This window comes from Alligator mississippiensis, chromosome 3 (genome assembly GCF_030867095.1).
Source record: "Alligator mississippiensis isolate rAllMis1 chromosome 3, rAllMis1, whole genome shotgun sequence".
Classification (NCBI taxonomy): domain Eukaryota; kingdom Metazoa; phylum Chordata; order Crocodylia; family Alligatoridae; genus Alligator; species Alligator mississippiensis.
Window position 1 is genome coordinate 93188492 of NC_081826.1, and position 27898 is coordinate 93216389.

Consider the following 27898-nt stretch of genomic DNA (forward strand, 5'->3'; position numbering starts at 1 on the left):
ATGCACCCAACAAGCCTGTTTCAACACCATCTTGCACCTGGTACAGCCCCTTAAACACAGATGGTGTGAGTGAGAAACATTGTTATGAACTATTCACATTATTACACTCTGAGCGCATCTACACAAAATTCATTAATGAGCTTTAGCCTAATTTAATGCAGATTACAAGCGCACATGTACATGTGTGCATTTTTAATGCATATTTAAAATGGTGAAATTAGGCTATTTGTACCTAAATTTGATAATTGCAAATGCAGGTATCAAATTTAGTCACAATTAGTTAAAGTGTATTAATGCACGTGTAGATGTGACCCACTACTAACTTTGTAATAGGTTGTCCCAGCCACTAGGGGCACATGACAGGGCTACAAGGACTTGGCACTAACTTTAGTGCCAAGTCTCTGCACATGTAGACACCTGCCAAAATCATTCAATGCACATTAGCTTAATGTGCATTAAATTTAGTCACACTTAAATGTACGTGTAGACATGGCCTCTGTTGCCACGCCTATAATTGACAAACTGTGTTTGCCTAATACCAGTAGCGTGACCAGAGGTGGGAAATTGGGGCACCAACCTGAATCCAATATAGAGTAGTGACCTCTGGGGATCCTGTGCTATGGCAGCACTGGAGTGGCCTCTGTGTTTGACCACCCTGCACCCCCCAGCCTCAAGCACTTTGCATCTCCTACCCAGGGTGCCAGAATTCCTAATTACCCCTCTATTTAACATAATGGGGCTTAGGCCTCTCAAAAATAAATAATGAGCTGCATAGTACCAGAAAGTCTGGTCTTTTTGATCTTGGTACTTAGCAGGGGTAATGCTCTCTTGACTTCATTAAATGGCACTGATTTATGGATATGTAAATAATACAATGTGCTATTTTCTCAGAAGTCCTTTTTTCAGAGGTTTCATTGTGGGATATGTGATAGAGATTGTTCTCTGTGATAGAGATTGGTTTCAGATAACCATTTGTCACTAACCTCTTTTTTCCATAAAATCAAAGAATGCAAAATAGTGCTGTTTTTCCCCAAAGGCAGCTTCCTAAATTCTGCATTGCTGCCATATTCAATTCTACAATTAATTGTGTCAATTAATTAATAACATTGTAGATGAATGAAATCTTAATTCAATAGATAATTTCAAATGATAGTCTTTTTATAGCCATTAGATAGCCTTGTGTTACTTTAATTAAAGAAATATTATTAAAGAAATGCCAATCCTGAGGATTAAGCAGTAGCAATTATAAGCATTTTAAGAAGCCATAATTATGTGCAGTATGTTTCTGTAATAAAAACTACCCTTGAGTGGGTATGTCTAATTTTAATACTCATTAAGCAATTTTTGACAGGTGTCTACATACGCAGGGATTTGGCACTAATGTTTGTGCCAACTCCCTGAAACCCTGCCATGTGCCCCTAATGGCTGGGCAGAACTGGCACTAAAGTCAGTACTAGGACGTGTCTATATGTGAGCTAATACGCTTTAACTAATCACACCTAAATTTGTTACCTGCACTTGCAAGTATCAAATTTAGGCACCCTAATTTCACTGTTTTTAATGCACATTAAGGGTGCGCACATTTAGACGTGTGCCCGTAATGTGCATTAAATTAGGCTAATGCGCATTAATGCATCTCATGTAGACACTCCCATTGTTATGTGAAAATTTTAAACACTTCTGTTGACTGAGTTAATATCTACCTGATCATAACTTTTAGAAATCACTGTAATGGAGTATACTGTATTGAAAAAAGACATCCTATTAAAATATTGCATTAGCTCAGATCATTCACATTATTTAACAGAGAAAAAGAATAGTTTATATTAAATATTCACCCTTATAGCACTATAAATGTTTAATATGTCATAAGAAGCTATCCAAAACCTCAACACAATTTTGGTAGACTTGTGATAAACCTGACCTCATTAAAGTCACTGAAAATGAACGTTATCCCATTTTTATGTTTCTTTTAGACACCTTGAGAGTACTGTTCTTCCTAAATACAGGTTATGGGCATTAATTGTAGGGTCCTGGCACCTAGATCCTAGCAGACATGCTGTAGATTTGATTTGACTCCATACATTTCTTGAAAATTCCCCCAAGACATAGTTTCTGGGCAAGTGACATGAGAGAGGAAAAGGAAATAGATCTAAAAGGGTGGGGAAGGGGCATGAATGGAAGAGAAGAGAGATCCTGAAAGATGCAGATAAACTTTAGATAACTTCCTAGGGTGAAATCCTGGCCCTTTTAAAGCCAGGTTAAGATTTAATTACTTAACATTTGGGAGCTCTCTGTGGTTCAGTGGTAGAGCATTTGTCTGTCACACAGGAGAGCTCAGTTCAGTTCCTGGACACTTACATAACTACAGCCATAGAGGCACCAAATGTCTGGCTTCAGCCTGGCCTATGGTTTCTGTATCACTGGCCTCAAGGGGGGTCTAGACAACCTCCACTCCTCCAAAAGCTCCTGCCTAGACATCTGTGTTGAAGGTCTGAGTGACCGCTCATGCATATACCGTGATCCAGAAGAACTGACAGTTGCCAAACTGAACTTTTGAGAATTTTTCCAAACTATACCAGAAACCTTGTCAGGATCACATATTCCTAATCACTGCTAGACTGTTTGCTACAGAATAGGCCAAGCCAGAAATCACTGCTGATGAATTTGTGAAATTTTAGCTCTGGACCCAGATGTGAACCTTTCAGCTCAGGCCCATCTCTCAAAAAATGAAAATCACATCTGAAGTCAGAAATCCTGACAAATAATAGTGCCTTTCCATTTTGCTGCCAAGTGACTGACAATGTCTGGCTTTTGCTCATTTCCTTCTTACTTTATGGCTTTTTTCCATCACACTGTTGCCTTTCTTCTTCCCATTTGGCCCCCTGGTGTTTTTTGTTTAGATAGGAGAGAAATTATGGCTTCCAGGGGTAGTGATTTGTTCCCATCTGGGTTTGCTTTGGGAATCCTACCACAAACCGTCTGGGTTAGCTTTCCATGATTTGATTTAAAGCACGTCAGAAAAGCTGCTAGTGTAGAAATGTAAGGAGAGAACACAATTGGAAGACAATAAAGCAGAGAGACATCATTTCTTAATTGCTAAGTTTACTGGTGGTTTTGGACAAAAAATGAAGACATGGATATATTTGTTTTTTAAAGTGGAAATCCACCTGACAATTTTTTCTGCAAGTCATGTGTGTGTATAGGGAAATATCTTCCCATTTGCACAGTTTCTCCTGTTGCTTCAGTGTACCTGCATCCCTATTTTGTTGTCCTTGCAATGGGACATTTGAAAGCAAGCTCATTACCCTCATAGTTAATTTACTGTTAGAGGAGGGTTCTCCTCAACCCCCGATAGCTCCCAACAAGCAAATTTGATTTTTCAAGGTGACCTTTACAGCCAACTTTTTTTTCTCCAGATAAAGAATGCCATTTCAGCTTGATTATGAAATTCAGCTAAGTGATCAGGGCAGCCTTCCTGTAAAACATAAGCATTACAAAAAAGAAATTAGTCCTAAAGGAAAAGTGTGAGTCTTATTTTCCCGCTAGTCTCCAGATGTCGAAACTACACATTCTGCAATCTTTCTTTTCTTTTTGTCATGCTCTGTAAACCTTCTCCTGTTGCATGACTGATTTTTACGTTTCAGCAGTCTTGAAGCTAAATACTTTCTTTAAAAATCCCTAAACTGTATAATGATACAATGATATGGTCTCCTAGTCAGAACTAAGACTGTAATTCAATTTTAGTATTCTCCTGCTGATGAAAAATTCCAGTTAAAACATTTTCACCCCTCCTCTTGCAAAGCCCGATGGAAAGGCTAGAGCTTTGGAATCATGGTAAAAGAGAATGCAGTACTCCTGTAGTCTGTTCAAGAGCTACAAGATCAGGCCCCATGTACTAGCATGTTCTTTCTACCTAAATAGCTACCTTAAAAAAACACTCATTAAGTTTTAACATATTGTCCTTTTACCACAGTGCCAGATTTGGGATATGGATACTTTAATGTCAATGTAAAAAACTACAACGCAGAAATCTCTGATTTCACAGCTGGAGTAGATCAGTATGTCAAGTCTTTGCAGCAGGGTGCAGTCATGATTAAGTGAAAGATGCCACATGATTATGATCATGCCAGTGTCATTTTTGCGGAGTGATTCATCAGACTATGATGAATCAGTTCAATTCCTTCTTGAAGCATCCTTTTCATGCTCTCCATATGACATGCTTTAGCAAAGTCCTTTAAGCAATAATACAGTAATGTGTATCTGTTAAAATAGCACTTCTTATTTGGAACTGGGCTAAACAGTTTGGGCCAAACTTCTTTTCTACTGCAAAATGTTGATTTGGATCAACCAAAATAAGTCACTAATTCATGTTGAACATATATGTAACACACACACACACACACACACACACTTGCAGAGGTGGATTAAATTGTATTGGAGCTCTGAGCAAACAGAAAATTGGAGGTCCCCCCCAACCCCCAGCTGGGCTGCAGGGGGTGGGGTGGCCCTTCACCTCCTAGTGCTGGCTGGGGAGACTGGGTGGGTAGGGGAGCACATGCCCACTTCTTCTCCCACTCCCTGCCATCCCTCTCCTGCCATGGCTGGAGACACAGGCATGCACAGAGACACAGGCATGTGCTCTCTGCACATGAACACACAGACACAAGCACTCTCCCCACCATGAACAGACACACACACATACGCAGACAGACACACAGACAGACACGTATGCACACCCAGACATACACTTTCCCCTCACAGGACCACCCCCCAACTCTTGATCACTCTAAGGCAGCCCCCAACCCCCACCACGAGCGGCTCGTGGCTCCATCTACCTCCCCACTCCAGCCCCTATTAGACTTACCTGCAGGGAGCTGCTGCCATGCTGATGCAAAGGGGCCAGGCCATGCCTCTGCGGGCAGGCAGCAGTACTGGAAGGGATGGCTTTGTGGGGGCTAAGATGAATTTGGGGGGGCTGTAGACCCCCAAGGTCATCCCCCCCCAAACCACTGCCTGCCCACCCATGGAGGCACAATGCTTGCTCCCAGCCCGGCCTCAACACCCTCCTCCCCCCCCCACCAAGGTGTGGAATGGTGCTTCCAGCCTAGCCTGGCTCTCCCCCGCATTGGTGGAGGGGTCCTGCTTCTGACATAAGGAAACAAATGTAAAAGCTACCGTTTTAAACTTGGTGCTATTTTTGTTTCCCCACTGGGAGACAGAAATGGCACCAAATTTAAAGCTATGGCTTTTGCTTCCCTGCTGATAAGGACCCCAGGGTCCCCTGATTTGGTAGTGGCCCCTGGGCCAGAGTCCAGTTGGCCTGTCCATTAATCTGCCTATGCACACTTGGGTTGTGTATGGTAAAGTGTGTGCTTTTAGTTGTATATTGTGATTTGTGTGTGTGTGTTTTTATGTGGGCTAGATGGCCCCTGTTGTTCTGGCTATGTGCTCAGCACATGGCAAGCTGGGACCTCTTATCTGGGCAAAAATATGTAAAACCCTCTGGCCTCATTGGCCAGAAGAAGCAGAAGATCCTCCAGGCAGATGAGTAAGAGAGAGGCTGGAGCATGGCACCCCCTAATTGGACAAGGCTTTGGTGATGTCACGCCAAGTATATAAGAACAACTCAACTAAGGTTTTCCTCTCTTTTTCCTGGGGATGCTTTGCTTGCCTCTCTTCACCAGAGAGGCAAGCAAAGACTATGTGATGGGAAAGCCTCAGGTACAGGGAAAGAACATCTGTCTCAAAGTTTGAGACTCCTCTTTCTCCCTTTTTGTTTTCTTGAGTAGGGTTGTTGATCCCTGGAGCAAACTGATCAGGAATGGAGTCTTGGCAGTTTTCCTGGCAGTTTTGGCCACACAGGTCTTGAGTGGGATAATACCACCAGGTATTAATCACTGGAGCAGACTGACCAGGTAGTTACTGGCCACATGGGCCTGGCCCCCTCTGCTTTGTAATTGTAGTGTCTCAGCACAGTGGTGTAGCTGAGACTGGATGTCCAGGCTGCAGCCATAGGCCTAGTCCCTTTTTGCTGTTTTGTAGCTAATGCATTTCAGCCTAGCTGTGTGGCTGAACCTCAGCCATACGTTTGGCTGGCAAATTTGGGCAAGAGTGAAGCCTGACATGGTTTGAACCAGGGTGAGACCTGGCACTTCTTCTTGTTGATTCAGGCCTCAGTGCAGTATAGGCCTGTCTGGCTTTTGCTGCCCAGTTCAGGCCCAGCAAGATAGGCCTGGGACTCCTTTTGTCCCTTTTGTAATTTATGCCCCAACCAAGCGGTGTGCTGGGCACTAGTTGTAGTTCAGGCCCAAGTCAAGATAGGCCTGGCCACTCCTTCAAGCTATTTTGCGGTTTTCTGCCCAGCACAGCTGGGATTGCAACTAGGAATTTTGGCGTGCGGTATGCAAGCTGCAGTTAACCCCTCAAACCCACCATACAGGTGTGGAGGTCAGCACTCTACCACTTCTCCAGGAGCAACAGAGCCCCTTGAAATGCAGAAGGACCCACATTCTTGAGCAGCTCCCTGCAGCACAGTGAACACAAGGAGCAGCTCATAGGACTCTGGTATGGGCCCCCCTCTACAGCTTATTGCTCAAGGGCAGATGCAGGCCCCAGAACTACCCATTGGGGATCCCCAAGTCTCAGACTGCCTGGTTATGGGTAAAGCCTCCTCCAAGTGGGTGCCACCTATAGACTTTGCTTTGTAGTTAATAGTGTTATAAAATTATATTTAGTATTTTCTTTTGTTTTGTTTTTATTCTCTGTAATAAATTTGGGTTCTGTGTTTACACTGCTTGAGAGGAGGGCCTTTTTGTTTATAAGATTTGCCCTAGCAAATTTAGCGTTCCCAGATTTATTAGTGGGGGCTGGAGCCACTGGTATAATTTATGAGGTACCCCAAAACATGATCCTGTCCCTTTTTGCTGCCAACCGGTGCCTGGCAGAAGGGTTAAATATAGGGTTTATATATATATATATATAAATATATATATTTGCCCTGGAAAAAAATGAAAAAATGACTAGAAAAAAGCTGATATATTTCATTTTGTCTTTTCCCTAATGACATATTTCAGTGAATAATTTAATTAAAATTCATTTTCAACAGAACATAATTAATAACTCCTTGAAAACAAGGAGATTGTAAGGTTTGATTGTTCCACAGAAAAAAAGAAGATTATTTTTGTTTCAGGCCAGCAAACCAAAGTGTCAGGTATTCCTGATCAGGCAGACTCAGCCTCATTCTTAAGTACTTAACTACAGCTAAGAGGTTTAGTCTTAACTACTTCGAGGAAAATATTACTGTCAGAGCAGGTAGATCAATGTTTGTTAGTTGGCTAAACATCTGGAATATTTCAGCCTTTCATCCTAGTCAGTTCTGAGTTCCTTTTATACATGGCACAAAATAAAACAGACCCTGGAGCCTTTCCCCTGCAGTAGGTCTGGCCAGATAGCAGCATGCCGCAACCTGGCTGGGGCAGCTGCCAGGAGAGAAACTCCAGACTCCTTCCCCTGCAGCCCTGCCCTGGTCTTGGCTGCAGCACATGGGGCCAAGGTGATTCTGGGGACAGAAACCCCCCTTCCCTGTCCCCAATCCCACCAGGCTATGCCTAGGGCTAGGATCCAAGGCTGTCACTGACTCATTTAGTGACAATTGTTAGTGACAATTAGGAGCAGGGTGGAGCTGGCCCATTACTTGTCAGAAGAAGCAGCTCTGTCTGAGGCTAGAGCTCTGCCCTGCACAATGCTGCCTGGGATTGTGGTGATTGCTCTCTAAGTTAACCCCCAACGAGATCTGGCACAGACGTTTGATAAAGTGCACCAAGAGAAAACACTTTAAATTATTACATATCCATCCAGGTTAACTCAGCGTGAGACCCACCATTTTTAAAGCACTTTATGTGCCATGAACATCTGTTCTGTTACAGCTGTAAAGCCTTTTCTGCACTCCTAAAGCACATTAATTGTAACGTCTGTACCCAGCCAAAGGGGCACCTTTAAAGATGACAACTGGCTCTGATCCCAAAGGAAAAACCAAGCTGCGATGAGATGAGCTCCATCCCACTCTCCCCAGTTGTATATTCTGGAGTAGGAGCAGTAGGTGAAGGGAAAGTTTTGGTTGGTTTTACATTCATTGAGGATTCCACTCTGACAGGGAAACTTTAAAGGTTGCAGCTGTTGCCAGATCCAGCCTCTTAGTATTGCACAGGCTGTGTGAAGGAGATGGGTTGTGAGACCAAGTTCCTGTTGTTACTCATACACCCTTTTATTTGTGCACACAGTAGGAAGGGAAGTTTAAATCGTGACAAAAACTTGGAAAAGATTTGTCAAAAACTTGCTATTAATATTTGATTTTGTGAAAAGTTGTCTGTGCAAATTTTAGAATTGGGCTTTGAACTATGTGGTGGTTTTCTTTCAAATTCTTCATCAGAAGAGGCAGCACTGCCAACCTGCCTACCCCTGACTGTATCCTACATAACTGGGATACAGAAATATCTGGGGGGAGAGAGCTCCTTTAGGAATAGAGGAAGAAGTAGTGTCTTCACCATTATTCCAGCTTTCCATTTCCAAATCTGTGCTTGTGGGTGGGTGGCATTGTAATGTTGACTGAAACCACCATATCATTTCACACAGATCAACAAACAGTTGTCAGGTGGTAGTGATTTTCAGTCATTAATAACTGTAGTTGGATTCATAGCATGAGAGACTCCAGAGTCCATTAGCAGTCTCCTGTGACATCCATTTCCCTGCAGCTCATCTGTTAAAGCATGATCAGCCAGTCTGTACTTACAAAGAGTAACAAGTAGCCTGAATTCTTCATGAAATACAAAGGCTCAGTAGCGCTACTAGGGGGCAAGTGGGGTACCAGCCCTAGGTATGAACTACAAAGGGGCTTCATAATCTCCTCCCAGGGGGCTTTGTCATGGCAGGGAAAAACCCATAGCATATCTGAGGTGGGGACAAGCAAACAAGGCACTTGGCAGGGGTCAGAGAGCTATAGCAGTAGCAGTGGCAGCAACTGCCTTCAGTGTGCACAGAGCCAGGACAGATCAGATGTCCTTTTTTCTCCCCACTTCCTTCAACTACAGTGGTTGGCACACCTCACCCCCACCACCCCAGCTCGTCAGGTGCTGACTGAGTTCACTACACCTCTGCCAAGATTATTCAAAGAGAAAATTTTGTGAAAGGAGACTATGTTAAAAAAATTACAGTCTAAAAATTACAATTCAAGATTGAATCTGGATTGCATAACAATCACATTTACTTCTGCATTTTACTGTCCTTTCAAATGGATCCTGGTTGTCTCAGTGGTCTTTTCATCTTTACATTTTTCTGATTGTCTTGTGTTGGTTTTAACGTTCAAAATATCAGGTTTTCTCTTTGTTCAGTTTGTCAGAGGCCTTTAGGTGCTCCATAAATGTTACCCAAGTAGGAATAGAGCATGAGACTTCAGCCAGACTTCCACTTCCTCCTTTAACAACATAGGAAAAGAGAGAATAGAGGGAACACTGTCTTTGACAGAACTGTTGCGACAATTAAGCAGATCAGTAAAGTTGTTGTTTTTCTTTAATTAAGTTTGGACGTATGGGCTAGGGACAAACATTACATATAAACCAATTTAAGTGATCAGAAACTGGTTTAAACTTGTAACAGATGTTCCGTGCACATAAACCAGCTTGAAAATGGCTGAAAAAGCTTTGAGATAAACCTGATTGAATGTAATATCAGGCTTAACTGATTTGGCTCAAACCGGTTTATACAATGTCTGTCCCAGACCCCGTGCTGGTTTAAGATAAACCAAACACCCCCAGCATCCTGGCATGCTCTCTGGATTAGGCGGGGCTCTGCTCCATAGCAGGGCTGGCCCCTCCTCTCTGCTCCCTGGCTGGAGACTTGCAGGCACAGCAGGGTCTGCCTGGCTTCCCCTTGCTACTCGCTGCTCAAGCAGGAAATCCACCCCCTCCCTCCTTCCCATCTCCCACAGCAGGGATCCCAGCCCCATAGACCCTAGGCAAGTGGTATGCTAGCTAATGCAGACATGTGTGTCTCCACTTTCACTGGGACAGGCAGACAGAACAGTGACCGCTTAGAGCTGTTTGGAGCTAATCAACAGGTCAGCTGGTAAGCTCTTTAAGAAGAGTTTGAATTAATGGAGAGATGCTATTGCTTTGCTGATCAGGTGATAAACACTGCTATCATCCTCCTGCTGGCTTGCTCTCCTTTCAGTTTGCTGCAGACAGTATCAAGAAGCAGGGAGGGAAATTGAAAAGCTCCATATCATCAGCAGATGCATGCACTGCACCCCCCCTCCCCCGCTTGCCTCAGAGTGCTAGCAGGGGGCTGGGGGCTGGCAACACTCCCGCCCCTTGAGCAGTGAGTGGGAAAAAGCCTGTGGTGGTACAAGCAGACCTCCCTAATCCAAACATCCTGCTGTGGCCTGACACCCCCTCCCCCCTGCAGCTCAGCACTGTACAAAAGAAGAGAGGGCTGCTCTAGCACCCCCCAGCTTCTAGCCTGAGCCACTGCAGGCATGTGCCTGAATTTTCTCAGTCCAGAGAGAATGTCTGTCTGGTTACAAACTGATTTAGCCTAGCCAGGTTAGACTAACCTGCAAAGATTGAATAAATTCAGGCTCAGGCTTTTTGAATGTCTGTCCCTAGCCTTGGTATGCCTGTTTGAAAAGGTGTACTTTATGCTTCCTGAGGGTCTGCTAGGAGACTGCAATGAAGAATTATTCCTATAATGTGTTTTCTAGAGATTGGCCCAAGCCAAAACCTAGCTCTGGTTACCTATGAACTTTGAGACGTTTGGAATCTGGATGTAAAACTCATGTTGCAAACTTCTCTCTGATGCATTTTTATTTTAAAACTTGTTTCAATCTCTAACATCTACATGTTCCACTGATCTTCCTTAGAGACCTCCCCAAAGCAAAGATTTTCCCATTAAGGTTTAATTGTCCTTTAATTTGTGCTTGACTCACTTTTCTTTCCTAGATGGCATTGTATACTAAGTTCTGAACTGGGTGGAGTTGCAATAAAAGTACAGATTGAGTTCTTCATTACTTTAGATGTGCTCGCTTATGATTAAAAAAAACCTGCTAAAGGCTAATGCCTTACATCCTTTAATAGAAAACAAATAAATTAGCTCTAACTTTCTATTTGACTCACACCACAGGAGCTCTCATGTATTACAGGGATACTAGTAGCTGATTATGCTTTTATTTCTCCTCTTAGGAAATTGATGAAAGGTTTAAGTTCTGACACAAACAGGAAAACACACTAAGAGCAATTTATCCTGCAGGCATCAACTCTTTAAATAGCTACTGAGCAATGTCAGTTTGTTTCCCACAAGGGCCAGAAAGTCCACTGCTCTTTGTTTCTCTGGCCCTGGTATGACTAGAGGCATAAAGCTTTATCCTATCACAGACTGCTCAGATAGCTTTCAGAATACGCAAGTTTTGTGATCATAGCCTAGGAAAAGACTTGCTGCCACAGGGGGAATGAAGAAGCCTGGTTTCCTAGATATTTTGCTCTGTTCCTTTAAGGATATCACTGGGACTTTATTCAGCTCCAAGGTAAGGTTTATAGAATTTACTAATTTAATAACTTTTCAGCCTTTCAGATCCTGTTGTTCCCACCCTCTCGTTTTTCTTAAACAAGGAATGACAGGAGAGGGGAGCAAGCTGTCAAAGATATCACTAGTGGAATTTTCCAGCTCCACAGGAAAGGAAAGGGGGGACAACATGATCCACTGTAGAAAAACAATTGGGTACATTGTAAGTGAAAGTGAGTGCACAATGGGTTTGTGCATGTTTAGCATTTCCCCAAGAGTGGAGGAGAGCAAAAATACTGCTGGAAGTCCTAATATCATGAAACTTGTAAAGATCCAATTAATACTTTCTGTAGTTTCTGGAACTATTGTACTGTATATGACATGCTTTACTTGTCATTGATTTTAAACTTGGAGTACAAGTTTCAGTAATGATCTCCTGATTTATGGCTTAAGGAGGAGCAGAATTTTGCTTTAGATAAAAATCACAGCTTTTTTTTAATTTCACTTGATTTTTGGACAGAAATTCTCCTCCCTGAATCTCACACTTTATATGGTTCATATAAATGATGATTCATCCAGAAAAACTATAGTGAAGATCAACTGAAAAACATGTTTGTCCATATTAAACCAGGAAACAGAGGCGCTATAAACCATCCTGTATCTCTGTGGTAGTAAATCTCACTATTCTGATGAAACATATAAGTCAAATAAAATCAATGCATTTTTGGTATTTAAAAATAAGGAATTTGAAAATATATTTTTCATTAAACATATTTTTCTAGTGGCAGGTAATTCACAGGAGTGGTCTCATGGAAATCTTCACCTGTCATTGTGTGTCAAAAGACCTGATTCCAAACTTGGCAGCTCACTGGACATCCAAAGGAGAAATAATCCCAAGTCCAGAACTACCAATGGTGTAGAATAGTATCCAGCATGCTGAGTCTGAATGTGTTTTCATTGTCTATGGGTGCATCTACATGTCACCATATGGCAACGCTGCTACAGAGCTGCGCTTTAGTATGTCCTTTTGAGAGTATTAAAGCACAGCGCAGTACAGGCTGGTACTGAGCCGTGCACACCACACACGGCTAAATTTCCCAGCTACATCACTGTAGCAGCACACTATACTGAGGGAGCACACCACTAAGGCAACATAGCTGGCAATCATGTGTAGACCCATATGATTGCTATGTCACCGTAACACACTGTACAGCAATGTAACACGTTGCTATGTTGCTGGGGTGATGTATAAATGTGCCCTATGGCCAGTAAGTCATAGTAGTAAGTACTTCCCCTGTATTATGGTCAGGCCTCAATATTGACTGAGAGAGATTCTGGCAGCTGGCAGCATTGGAGGGAGAATTTGCTAGCTAGTTTACTAATCAAACTACCTAGAAAAGAGAAGGAATGTAGAACTTCGTGAGGTTTCTGAGAAATTGTATGCTGGCACTGCATTCTGTAATCAAAGGAGCTGTTGTTACTGGGCATCCCATATACTCTCTAGCAGGAAAGTCACAAGTCAGAGACACAAGTGTCTCCAATTGTCCTAAATGCTTCCATGACTACTTTTTGCATCAATACATACATTTATCTGTCTTTTGGGTTTGCTTCTAATGAAGTCATCAGATATCTGGGTGATCTTCCCTGTGAAATGTCCACATAGTACTGTGCAATCGGGATGCTAGGCTGTACAGCTAAGTGGGAATAATTAAGGCTTACTAAGTGCGTTAGGGCTAAAAAAATGCCTGTGGAATATAGCTTCACTGCCTCTGTGAGAAAGAGGAGCAGTGGCACAGACCTGTAGAGATTCTCTGGTGTTGTTTGAGAATAATGGCCTGATCCTTAAATGGTAGAAACAAGCATCACAGCATTATGTATAAACTGGCCCACTGGGGCTGATGGGGGGATATGTTGGTGCATTCCTCCCCCGCCCACCTACCCTCCACCCCCATTTTATTCCTGCTCCACACAAAGTTTAAAACCAAATGCCTGGAAGTAGTAGAAACATTTCTAGTTAGGCGGTGATGAGGGAGTCAATGGCTTCCTGGCTCCTTATAATCTACCTGATCCCTTCTGAATTCCAACCCCATCTTCTTTTTCATGATCTTGATATTCCACCAGTCAAGCTATCCTTTGTTGTGCAGATCTGCTGTCTCTTAGCTGTTCTTGGTAATGAAGTTCCTATATCACGCACATTGCTCCTGCAGACTGTTTTTCTAATGAAGTTATGTTTTTTTTGCTTCAGTTTTAAACTGAATAGTACAGTCTTAAGCCATTGTATATTAGTAAATCTTCTCCTTCATTTTGAACTGGAGGAAAATATGTGTTGTTTTAAATGTGATGATGCACCTCACCATCTGTACCCCTCCATTTCAAAATTCAAGATCTGCCCATGTGACCCACTTTTCAAATTTCATCAAATATTTTAATGATTCCTCACTAGAAAATCTCTTTTTATTTAAGAAAGTTTTAGAAAGGTTGCTTAGTTTGGAAAACTCTTTATAAGTGAAATCTATATAAACAATCACAGCTCTGATGCAAACTTATGTTTTAAGAGATCCCTCACCTGGAGTTGCTTTGAACATACTGAATATATTTCTGATCCACCTTTATTCTGAAGACTATGGTCTTTAAGCAACTGATTTTACCAGGTACCTTGCTTCTAAAAGGTTCTACTCTACATGTTATCTTGACTTCTTCACAAAGGGTCATAGAAGATTATGAAAATATGCCTTTCCCCAGTAACTTTGCTCTGATCTTTGCTATGTACTCATAAATATGTAGTAATCTTCCCCTTAGGACATTGTGTATGTACTTCATAAGGAAAAAAAAAAAGATTAACAGCACAATACAATACAATCAGGCTTACTTTACAGAGCTCTTGCAGAAATCCCAGCCAAGTAAAAGAATAAATAACAGCTGTGCTAATCAAAGGCAAATTTTAAAAGATAAGACTTGAATTTGGATGTGAAAATACCAGTAAAATAGGCAAGCCTAATGTCTACAGAAAAGGAATTCCAAATAGAAAGTGCACTGTGGTTTAAAGGTGTAGGGGAGCATTTTCAAAGGTGCTTCAGTGGCTTAGAAGCCTAAACCCATTTTCCAAACTCACTCAGGTACTTTGGAGCATTAGTACATACATCACTTTAAAAATGAGAGCTTCTAAGTTACAGAGAAGCTTTAAAAATTTTTACCATCAGTTGACAGTGCTGTCTTAAATTCCAGGAGCAGATATTGCCCAAAGAATAGCTGATTATAGACTATAGTGATATTATTGGAGATAGAAAAGCTAAATGAATAATATGTAAGTGATAAAGATGGCACGTGAACCAATATTTTGCAGGAAGCCAGTCTGGTGACCTTGCTTTGGGTAAAAAACAAGATGTTTTAGTCTATTTTAATAATCCTGGTAGAGGCATGTTAAAGCCACTGTCACTGATGTAAATATAGCCCTTGACAGGAAATCCTCCAGATAGATAGAAGTTCAATTCAGATGTATTATAACAAATTATAAGCAGTTTGGTGTCATCATGGGAGAAGACATTACAGCTTCGTAACATTCAAAGTGTCTGCAGAGTGACTGAGCCGATAAGATCGTTACAGGATGGAGGATTGCCTTGAGAATTTTCATCCCCACCATAGATCATGGCATTTATCTAGACAGAATTGGAAACAGAAACATATATTCATGATGATAATGAGAGCAACAACAGTTTAGTCTTACCAGTCAGTTTAGATGTGAGTATTCGGACATGATCTACTATGTTTGCATAGTGATATTATTACTTTTTATGGGCCATCTAAGCAAAACTGTGTGGTGGGTTGACAAAGCTCACTTAACAGTTCCAGCCAGACAAACTCTGTAAGCATAAACAGCTCTATTATTCATGGTCTACAGCTGTTTTAAATCAGAGTTCCATGGTCTAGTGGACTAAGCATGGCCCTAGGAGCCAGAACTCTTGTATTTTAATCCTAGCTCTATAAGTGTTGTGCAACATTAAAAACATCACTTTACTTCTCTTTATCTATATATAATGCTTTCCTCTCAGTGGTCGTAAGATGACAAATTAGCTATTGTCTGTAAAATGCTTTAAAAACATAAAATGCTCCTGAGTGTGTCTATGATGACATTTTAATTATAATGGTGTTCGTAATATTGCTGCCCCATTCCAGCAAGTACCCAAATGGAATCGTTGGTACTCAGAGTCATGTTCGTGGCTCTGGATAGAGACCACTCTGCCCTGATGAAGAGGGAATTCTCTTGGATCCTCTTCATACTCTACCAGTACAGAACTGGTCTGTCCTGAGCCAGTTTACCAGTACAGTTTTGAACAAACTGAAACTCTGTAGGGGGTGGCATAGCAGCATAGGAGCACATTGATGCTGATGCAGTGAATTGGATTGTGTATCCATCTTATAATGTTTGAAAGCTAAAATAGCATTTCTGGATCTCTCTCATTAGAGTCTTGATGATTGCTCTTCAAACAACAACTAGTTCCTTCACAGGCACTCAAGATCTAGAAATTGCTTCCACTGCAATCCATGAGAAAATTTCAACAGAAGCAGAATTGCACCCCAGGGCTATAAATCTGCAAACCTTATTCCAGAGAATAGTTCCATTGACTTCTGTAAGGTTATGCACATGACTTAAGAATGCTAACAGGAGGGGGGTTGGAAGATCAAGTCTTCACTGACCCCTTTCTCTAAGAACTAGGATTCCCTGAAGCTATTGAGACTTTAGAAAATCTGAAGGCAGTGAAAAGAACTTGCCACAGAGAGACTGGCGTGTTGCAAACTACAGAATTGTTTCAGACCCCTTCGCATTAAATACTTTTGTTAAACGTTTAAAAAACAATGAGAAAATTCGCTGGCAATTAGATGAGTGGTGTGACACTACCTGAGTAAGTAGCTGCGTAAGACTGGAAAACTCTGTGTTCACCCTTTGCTATATGGTTTCCTGCATTCACATTTTAAAAAATGATTTTGCTTGCTATGTTCTGTGTCCTTGTTACGGATGTTATAAAGAAGAGTAATGTGGCGAAAGAGGTCCAGCCCATACTGGAGTCTAACTAAGTGGTTTGGAATCACTCCTGGATTCCAACTAAGTGGTTTGGCTCTTTAAATCAAGGCCATTTTTTGTGGAGAATCATAGAATGACTCAAACCTATGTTGAAATGTAGGGTGTTGCCTTGACAATCCCATATAGAGATGCTATTCTTATCATAGCTATGCACAGGCCTAGTCATCACTTTAAAATCACTGGCAAGAACTTTTAGCCAGTTAATGAGAAATGTACAGACAAAATGTAAGAATACGCTCATTTCACTCTCCTTTTTTATTTATTTTTTTTTGATTTTCCAGTGGAAAGCTGGAGCACAATAAAGGATGTCTACTTTCTATGATACTGGACACGCTGATGAACCAGGGATTTTTTTTTCCCCACAACTCTAAGACCTCATGTTCAGCTTCTCCTGGGCTGTGTTTTCCAAGAGTCAAGGCCAAGCTTTTGGTCCTCATTTTCAACCCTGACACTGCCTTACCCATCCCTTTCCCCAGGCTTGACTGTTTATATCTATTATTGTGTCATCTCCACTCCCACCATCACTCAACCAGAGGTACCCGACATGTGCATAAGTCTAACAGCTTATTGCACAAACATCTCTTGTGCCTATTTTTCAATGCAATTTCCCTGGATTAATCTTTGAGTCTGCTGTCATCTTCTCTTTTAAATCTTTCCACAAGATTCATGTCGGTACTAATTCTTGTACAAAATTCCAATTAATGGTGGCTTGAAGGCTAAAGAAGTAATTTGATAGTTGATTTAATTCTGAAATAAAACCTAAACATCTGACTCTCCGGAGAGTGATTTAGTCCTAATTGTTTCTTATTTACCTGATACATTTTAGCTTCTAATATCATTTCAGTGTGGATCTTATGTATAACCCTGAATGAAAACCTGGCCTCAAAAACAAAACTTTCAATGACTTCTGTAGGCCAAGAAGTATTTTTTTTCCTGTATCTTTACATGTATGACCTGTTTGGGTTTTTTTGTTTGTTTGATTTTGTGCCTTAACTTTCTGACATGTAAAATGTTTTGGATCCTTTGGTTATGATGTGTATATTAAGTATCTAAAAACAAAAGTGATAATAATCCATTCTCCTGCAGTTGCCACATTAGATGATAGATATAACTATTTTCTTTAGGTAGAAGCAGACACTGATTGAAATAATAGGAATAATTCTTTAAAATGTAACATCTACATTGTTTTATTAAGTGGTCTCACTAACTCAAGAACTGTATATTTTACAGTTCTAATTTAGGACACTTTCCAAAGTCTTTGATATTATCCTTAAAAGTGTACTTATGTGGCATAAAAGAGTATTATTTCCATATATTTAATTAGTACATCATCTTTTTTTAAGCTTAAAAAACTTCCAACCATTTCTTCATTCCGGAACACTGAGCCAGTATTCCACAAATTACAATATCTCATGGAAAATACGGACCAAGAGTAAAGTAAAAATTGCTTTACAGCCAACCTAAAGCCACGGGATAACACAGAGAAATATAAATGATGAAAAGTAAATTTGTTTATGTGTTTTTCTTTTTCGTAACCTCTATTTTATTAGTACCACAAAAAACAACATTTTGCATTTGATCATGTGGAATCAATTAAGGCAACAGAACTAAGAAAAAAATTACATGCTCTGAAGAAATGACCCATGATTTTTATTGTGACAGTGTCATTTTGTTCCCGGCTTTGTGGAATATTTAAGAGTAAATCCTCAGATAAAGTAATAGTTCAGTTAAATATCTTTAAAAATACCTTTTTGATTATTTCATTCTTTCAGCCCAGTCTACAAACATTTCTAAACAAAATACTTACTGCTGTAATGCAGGGAAATTGATAAAATTTGCACAATATGAGGGACTATAACAATGTATGGGGAATTAGAACTGATTGAACTTAAGTAAATTTTTGTTTTATAGTTGAATAATGGCATATTTTATTAAACAGTTGCTATATTTTATATCTATTTCTATGATTCTTTGGGTTGTATAGCAATTTATACATATATCGGAAAATATGTTAGACTTGGCTAGCTAATGTACCATGAATTTTTAGTGATTAGGATTAGCTTTGGAATACAAGAAAAGTAAAATTGAAGGTGTGCAATGGTAATATCAAAATTATAAGGAAAGGGAAGGAATTAATGGTTATAGAGCTCTGATGTTTAAAACTAAGGATCATGGGAAACTTTAAAGGAATTTTGTAAACAAAAATACATTTGAAAGCTATCAAACAGACTCCCTACTAAAGACATAGTGGGCATGTCCAGACGTGAGTGAATGTTTGGTTTCTCAGGGACAACTAGCAGTGGCGCACCTTGACCCCAGGGAATGCCTGTGCCATGCATGTTTTGGCGTGTGGCAAGTTACCCCAGGGGTGGTAGGGGAGGTACCAGCCGCAGCCTTACCTCGGGTCTTGGGGCCTCCTGGGGCTATAGCCAGGGTGATCATGCCAGGCAGAGCCTGGCCAGCAGCTGCAGCACAACTCCAGACAGCCTGGCTCCACTTTTCAGCAGCACGCGCTGCTCCATTTTTTTTCCCCCATGGGTTTTTTTTGATCCCCTGGATGTCCAGGGGATCAAAAAAACCCACTGAAAAGAAAAACGGAGCAGCACACACTCTTGCAGTGCAGAGAACACCAGATTCTGCGGTATATGGCACTGCCAACGTGTTGGCAGTGCCACATACCACACAACCGTGCTCGTCTGGAGGCGCCCAATGCATGCAATTCTTGACAAACCAAGTATGTCATATTTCAAAATCAAGACATGAAGTAATTTCCACCAAGCAATAATGGAGACTACTTGTTGGAAGCTGGGGTGATATTATAAGCTTGGAGATAAGCAAAGGTAATATTTATATTTAAGAAGGAAAGGAAAAAAAATAATCTGGGTAACTAGAGGCTTTCTCAGCTGACCACAATAGTATTCAAGGCTTTCAAGCAATTTATGAAGGAAACAATATTAAGGAGACTTTGTAATAAGTGAAAAATGGGATAAAATTCACATGAGTTAACCAAACATAGACCATGCTAGGCTAACACATTATCTTTCTTTGATATGACAATTTATTTTCTAAACAAACGTGAGGATCGGTAAGAAAACGGTATGAAGGAAGAATATGGCTAAATGCAAAAATACAATAAGTAGTGTTAAAAGAAGTGTCAGTCTGGAGTGAGGTTATGTTGGCCATATCTCAACAACCAGACTTGGGACCAATCTTATTTAATATTTTAATTTAGGACCCAGATAAAAAAAGCAGGACCTGGTGATTTGATATTTGCTGATGACAAAACCAGGGGGACGTCATCAATATAAAGGTGGATCAGGATATCATACATAAGAAATTGGATGACTTAAGGGACTACAGTAATGGAAATGGAATTAAGTTTAATATCACAATACAGAGGTCAAGGCCATGCACTTAGGGACGTGAAATATTTATTGCTTTAAACTCCTCAGTTGGAACAGACTGAGAAGGAGAAAATACCAAATGTAGTAGTCACAAGACTATGTGCTACCAATATGACAAGATGTGGAATAATCAAACACCCTAGGATGTATCAGGAGAGGTCTTCAATAGTAAAAGGAGTATAGTTCATTCTGCAAGAAAGTGGTAAGACCTCATCTGGTATAATGTATATAATTCTAGTCACCAAGAATGATTAGTTTGAGTGGTATTTTATGGTAATGTTGCTTGTGCTAGCAGGACATTAGACACAGTGAATCAGGAGATTACAGTTCTACATTCTTAGTTCACATAGCAAAAATATATTTCAGCTGAATGTTACAAATCGATGAATTAGGGAGAAAGATCCCTTGCTTTTGAATGTTTAACTGAAGGGCCAATTTCTTTCTTCAGTTACATCAGTTCAACTGTAATGGAGCAATTGGGTGCATACCAATGAGCGTTCATGTGTGGTTTCCGGCACCTCAAACCACACGTGCTGCATGTGCACCCATTCACCATGCTGCTACTTAGCAGCGTGAAGCAGGTCATTTTACACCCGGAGACCCTGGTGTCAAAAAAACCACGGTTAAAAAATCAGTACAGGGCACGCAGAAACAGAGCCTAGCCAGCCAGAGCCACACTCTAGGCTCCAAGCAGCTGGCTTAGTGCCACCGCTGCCCCAGGACCCCAGGTAAGACTGCTGGGGCCAGCACAGGTGCCAATTGACCGTGTGCCAGAGTACATGTGTAGAGGTGTGCCTACAGACTAATAGCAGCAGCACAAATATGTGCTGCTGCAATTTGTGTCATGGAAAACGCTCATTCCCTATGCATGTGTGCTCATTGGGACCCACCCATTCTGTCTGAATTTGTCCTTTAAAAGTGCTTTGGAGTGTAGGATACTATATATCCTATCTAACAAGAACAATGCTGGAACTAAGTGGAACTTAGAATGATCAGGTAAGATTAAGATGGGTAAGAAGATATTTGTACATTTACACACTGCATTGAGATTAATGAAACATTTGACCCAACACCCTTCGCAGCTTTTTGTATCTGTTTAACACTTCCATATTTCTCCTTCCTTGGAAAAGCTACTTTATGGTTCTAGAGCTAAGATATTTTTAACAGCCTCCAGTGAACAGACCCACGTAGATTTCCCTTAGTCGTTGTCTTTTCTTGTTGAATTATTTAAACCTCATATGAGCTCTAGATTGCCTAGATTTGTTACACCTGTAACTGTATCCTGTATATGTTATAAATAAATAAGTGCTGGCAAAGGCATTTGCATCCAACATTCTGGAGGGTGACTAGATTCTGGATCAGCCTATACATTAATCTCCTCTTCCTAATCTACACATTTATAATTGCAAAGAAGGTCACATAGACTGCTATATAGTGTCTGGAATGCACAGCCCTGGGATGGAGACTCGGCAGAGGCATACTATCCAGTGGTAGCACCTGAAGGTATTTTGCTTCTCTCTGATGTGACACCTCCTTGAACTCTGGGAGCCAAGGGTGGATGTGGCTTTTCTACTGCCTTTTTCAAAGGTTCAGAGAGAACTTTTATCTTATACGTAGGCTTGGCAGAATTCGACTTCTTTTGTTTTCAATTTCAATGGCTAAAATCAATGTTTATTTTTAAGAATGTCCTCGGGTTTTATCAATTTTTTTAATTGATGTCAATGTTCCTGATTGCACAGAATGAGGGGCGTGTAAGAGAGAAAATTGAGTAATGACAGTATTCTGTTAAAGCTTTAGAAAATCACATGTTAAAATATATAGAAGTAATAACCGTAAGTTAATAAAGCATACCTGCTTTAAATCATTCTGTTCATTCATCCGGAAAGAGCTGAATGGCCAGAGACCAGGAGAGAGCGCAGCAGCGCTCTAGAGCTCAGGGAACACTGGGAGAAGCAGCAGCTACCCAGCCTAGGGTGGGAAGCAGCTCCCTTTTCCCTATGGCCCCTTAGGAGGCACCAGCCCTGCTTGGGAGGCACCAGCAGAGGGGTGGCTCAGCTCCTTGATGGCCTCGGCCTCCCACCCCTCCAAGCAGTGTGGGAGCAACAGCTAGGCTTCAGGGGCACCCCCATGTGCCCTGCCCCATGCATACAGGGGCTGGGTCAGGCAGGAGTTCTGGAAACACAAGGAGAGGCAAAGTGATCAGGGCAGGGCATGCAGGGGTGCTCCCAGGGACCAGCTGCTGCCCCCACATTGCTTAGTTGGTTGGAAGGCTGTGGCCGCCAAGGGGCCAGGCCACCCCTCAGCTGGTACCCGCAAGGTGGGGCTTGCCCCCTAAGGGGAGCTGCTTCTTACCCCGGTCTGGGCAACGACTACCTCTCCCCATGTTCCCAGAGCTCCTGCATGATCGGGGCAGGGGCCCAACTCCCAGTGAGCCTTGATCAGGCAGGGGTCAGGCCAGGCACACCAAGAGTTTTGGCGCCCAATCCTCATCTGGGACCTGAGCAAAGCAAATGGCTGGCAGCACCAGACTCCCAGCTGCAGCAGCCCTACCCTTCTAACTCCCTCTACCCCCCAGCACAACGGTCCCCATATGGCCCCCAGCTCCTGCAGAGGCTGCTTGAGCCACTACCAGAGGAGCAATATCTGGGCAGCGCAGCCAGGACCCCCCTACCCTGCCTGCAGCAGCTGCCACATAGGTGTACATGTGTATGTGTGTGCACACACACGTAGCACCCCCTGCCCTAGATTTCTTTACCCCTTTCCCAGATTCTTTTTATGTCCCCTTTCTATTAATATTGATTTCCATTGGTCTCTGAGTGACAGGTGAAATCAATGTTCATCAATAAAAATTGAATTCTGCCAAGCCTACTTATTTGAAACCTAGTGCACTAACTGCTGCAGTAAGCACAACCATGCAGCAACTGTAACCAACTTTAGAGATGCTAACAACACTGATGACATTAGCCTGTGTGAGCCCTTGCAGAGGGAGGGAGCAGAGATTAGATCTGGCCTAGTGTATGTACGAGGTCACACTCCTTCCACTCCTTACCATTCATGCAATACCAGACATACTTAAGACTATAATAAATAAAAATGGAGGGGGTGTGATCTAGGGGGTGAAAACAAGGGCTGGGTATCGGGGAGCTTATGTTCTTTTCTTGAGTATATCTCACAGCTGCCATGTTTCGTTGGACAAATCACTTACTTAACAAGTGTTTGCTTCAATTTAGGATTATGTAAAATGATACTTCTTAAACTTGCAAATGTACTTACAAAAGACTTAATAAAGTAATGCATATAAAGCATGAATATGAGCTAATACAATTAGTTCATTACGGGAGTTTGTTTAAGCATATACCAAGGCTCAGAAAAATGTTTCCTTTGTGCAGATAGCCTTTAACTGCAGGTTAAAAAAATTATGTTGAAAATGTATACGTTAAAAGCTGTCACTTATCAGAGGATTTGGTCTGTTCAAAATGCTTCCTACAAAAGGTCTTATTGAACATGCTCATTTTATTCTTGACCATATCCCTTAAAATCTATACCTAAAATAGCCCTTGTTTGTGTCTTTAAAAAATGTAAACTGGCACATTTGACTTTTAAGTGGAAAATCTAGCAAAAAGATTCTTTCTAATATGGTTGCTGGAAAACATCTTTTTCCAACTCACTAAGTAAAGGAAAGGGTAACAGATGGAGGGAACTCTTAAGTTGGGCAGGACATGCTCATGCCATTTAGGGACTGCCTTGCTTTGAGAGTGAAGTGGCAAGACTCCCTTCCAGAATCAGCCCATAATCATTCAGTGGGTGTCACTGGTGACGCATAGGGGGTGCACGTGGGTACACATGCAACCCCTGTGCGTGGTGGTGCACACCCTGCGAAAAGGCACTGCCGACACTGCCGGCAGCACCTGTGAGTGGTTGCCACTTACCACAACCCCACCTTCACTGCTGACACCGCTGGCGGTATCTGCGGGCGGTCCATGATTGCTGCTGGCTGCTGCCGCTGCTGCCAGCAGCATCTGCAGGTGGTTGCCAACCACCAGTCACCAATTGCCACCCCCACCCCCATCTGCTGACAACACTGTAGCCACCTGCAGGAGCATGCCGTGCCCCCCCAGCCTCCGGGGCACTCAGCATTCATGGTGGATGCAGTACATACTTTCTGGTGCACTGGGCCAACAGATGCAGTATGAAAGCGAGTCTGCGTGGGCTATGAACCTTGTCTTCCTTCTGTCTCTTTGGGCCATGATACACCTGACAGAGCAACTGCTTCACACTCAGGGGCTCTGATTGTGACTGACTGAATGCTTACAGAGATAGATTCTTATACATTCTCAACTGCTTGGTTACAGTATCACCCATTAATATGTTAACAAGATTGCTATTTCTCTTTATAAACAAAAGATAGCCACATTAGAATTTTTTTTTCATGAACTTGTGACAGGTAGTACAACTGAATCTTACTAACTCCTAATAACACCTAGGGTTATGTACAGATGTTACACTTAGATTGACCTAAACCTAACTGTAGATTGACCTACATAGGGTTAAGTCCATCAGACTGAGTACAGACATTCAGAGAGGTTAGGGCAGGGGCAGGCAATTATTTTGGCTGGACAGCTGCTTAATGAGTTTTGGTGAGCTGCCAAGGGCTGCAAGGGCTGATTCTTGACAGGTGCCCCACCCCCTGGCCATCCTATAGGGACCAGAAGTCCCACCCCTAGCCTTTGTGACTGGAAGTTCCCTGCTTTGCCCCCAACCCTCCCCTCCCCCCCCCCGAAGTACTCCTTCTTGGGAGGGGATGGTTGCCACCTTGGAACCAGAAAAAAGCCATATTATACACTAAAAGTAAAATACCTACTATAACATATTTTAATGTTATTACAAAAAATATTTTTGTCATGATTTATGTATGCATAGTGTATATAGAGATGGTTGCATAATAACTCAGAAATAAAGTCTTACTCTTGTATATTGTGTGTGGAGGGTGTGACGTGTGACTGGGGGTGGTGTGTGTGTATGGTGAGATGTGGGGGTTGTGGTGAGGTCTGTGAGGGCATGTTGCTGTGGGGGGGCAATAGGGTATGTTGGGGGCTGTACGTTGGGAGGGTTGTGGGGGCAGGGTGTGGGTATGTGGCATTTGTGGGGTGTGAGGGAGGGTGGAGGGGTGTGGAAACTTCCCACACACTTCTCCCCCGTGGTACACAGCCCCCACCACTGGTAGCAGCAGCAGGCAACAGGTGGTTAGAGCACTTCTGCCCCACACAGATGCTGCCTCCCAGAAGTGCACGGCTCCAGCCAGTGCTGCATGTGATAGCAAGGACTGCAGTCAGTCAGGCTGGCCCGCCTCTATCACGCAGGGCCCCATGCAGTGCACATGCAGCTCCCAACACCTGTGCACCACTGGGGGAAGGCCCTGCACAATGGAGCTGGCAGCCCCACAGGGAAGCTGCTGCTTGCTGGGCCAGGCCCTTCTACCCACAAGGATGGGAGGTCAGGTGCACAGGCTGGGTGGGGTACAATTAGTTTGTGGGCACCAGTGGGCCAGATGAAATTGCTTGGTGGGCCAGTTCTGGCCCACAGGCCATATTTTGCCCACCTCTAGGTTAAGAGAAAGTTAGATTGCATTAAAAATGGCCACCCAATCTAACTTAGTTCACCCTGGTATAGACCTTACACTAATTAGGTGGATCTACATGCAAACTATACAGAAGTTCAGGACAGTTAGATCAGTCTAAAAATGGCTAACCCAATCTAAGTTAAATGTATCTCAGAGGTAGAATAATTTAACTCAGATCCAGTGAGACTCATCTACCTGAACTTCTGTACAGTTTGCAGCACAGCCCTGGGGCTGGGAAAGCCCAGCCACTAGCCCCAGTCCCAGGGCAAACCCCTTACCTGGAACCAGGCTATTTTTAGCTCCCTCTTTCTCCTGTCAAACAGACAATGCCCCCACGAACCATAGAATCATTGATTCATAGACATTAGGGCTGAAAGGGACCTTGCAGATCATTGGGTCCAGCCCCCTGCCCAAGGGCAGGAAGTCAGCTGGGGTCAAATAATCCCAGCAAGATAAGCATCCAAATGTTTCTTAAAGGTATCCAGAGTAGGTGCTTGCACCACTTTTGCGGGGAGTCTATTCCAGACTCTGGGGACTCAGATGGTAAATAAGTTTTTCCTTATGTCTAGTCTAAAATGATCTTCCAGCAGTTTGTGACCATTAGGTCTTGTCTTCCCTTGGGTACCCTGGTGAACAGACATTCTCCCAGTTCCTGATGCAAACCTCTTATATATATAGGCTGCCACCAAGTCACCCCTGAGCCTTCACTTCTCCAGGCTGAAGAGTCCCATGCCTCTCAGCTTCTCCTCATAAGGCCTGTTCTCTTGACCTCTAATCATGCACGTGGCTCTCCTCTGGACTCTCTCAAGCTTCTCCACATCCTTTCTAAAGTGTGGAGCCCACAACTGGATGCAGTACTCCTGCTGCAGCCTCACCGAGGCTGAGTAAAATTGGAGGATGACTTCTTGGGTTTTGCTTGAGTTGCATCGGTAGATGCAAACCAGAGTTTTATTTGCTTTGCTGGCTGTGGCATCATATTGGTGGCTCATGTTCATCTTGTGGTCAGTCATGACCCTCAAGTCTCTTTTGGTCATGGTGCTAGTGCATGTAGCACTGCCAAGCCTATAAGTATGATGTGGGTTTTTTCTCCTGAGGTGGAGCACCGTGCATTTCTCCATGCTGAATGTCATCAGGCTTTGATCCATCTACCTTGTGATCTTGTTTAGGTCAGCCTGAATTGCCAGCCTATTCTCTAGCATAACCGCACACCCATGAATTTGGTGTAATCTGTGAATTTAGCCAGTCTGCTTCTGACACCCGAATCCATATAATTTATGAATATATTAAAAAGTACTGGTCTGAGTACTGAGCCCGAGGGATGCCACTGGTCACCATGCACCATGTTGACTCTGTTCCAATGACTATCACATTCTGGGTCCAACCATGGAGCCAGCTCCCCAATCATTGGACCATAAAGTTGTTGAGGCCACAGTTCCCCAATTTTACCATGAGGACATCATGGGAGACCAAGTCAAAGGCTTTTTTGAAATCTAAACATATGATATCAACCTCTTCTTCTTTGACCAGGTGATGCATCACCTGGTCATAGAAGGAAATGAGGTTGATCAGGCAAAACCTACCCGCAACAAAACCATGTTGGCTCTCTCTCAGAATGTTGCCTTCCATTAGTCTGGTGTTGATTGTTTCTTTGATGATTTTTTTCCAAGATCTTTCCAGGGATTAAGGTCAAATTGATTGACCTGTATTTCCCTGGATCGTCCTTCCTTCCTTTCTTGAAGATAAGCACCACATTGACCCTCTACCAATCTTCAGGAACCTCTCCCAAACACCATGAGTTCTCAAATATCCTCACCATTGGTCCTGCTATGATATCAGCCAACTCTTTTAGCACTCTTGGGTGCATTCCATCCAAGTCAGCTGACTTGTGGATGTCCAGCCTCTCAAGCTGCCAACTCCCCCCAGCCCAGGACCAGCCACCCCCTGCCTAGTCCACCAAACCCCACATCTCACAAGCTATTTCTGATGCTGGTTTTATAACTGATAAAATGTCAGGATCTCTGAAATCACTGATTTCAGGAGTCAAGGAAGTAAGTCGGGGTTGGGGGAGGAGCAGGAGGAATCAGGGCTAGGTTTGTGAAGGTGGCTTATTTGCCTGGGGGTGAGGGAGTTAGGGGCTAAAATAGGTACTGGGAGAAAGATCCCCTCCCCATCTCCCCTAAGCACCTGGGGACCTCACAAACCCCTATGATCCTGCCAACCCCTTCTGGACCCCAGCAACTG

General features: G+C 42.6%; 1 protein-coding gene across 3 annotated transcripts in view; it reads left to right on the plus strand.

Annotated features, from left to right (window-relative positions):
- ARHGAP28 (Rho GTPase activating protein 28) overlaps positions 1-27898 on the plus strand; it is a 104953-nt gene that overhangs the window by 22721 nt on the left and 54334 nt on the right. Inside the window, exon 1 of one of the 3 annotated variants that reach the window (XM_019490518.2) lies at positions 11406-11575. The exons of the other annotated variants lie outside the window; for them this stretch is intronic. The gene's annotated coding sequence lies outside the window, so the exon portion shown is untranslated. Of the gene's footprint in view, positions 1-11405; positions 11576-27898 lie in introns of those variants that run through there. 3 annotated transcript variants of the gene reach the window in all.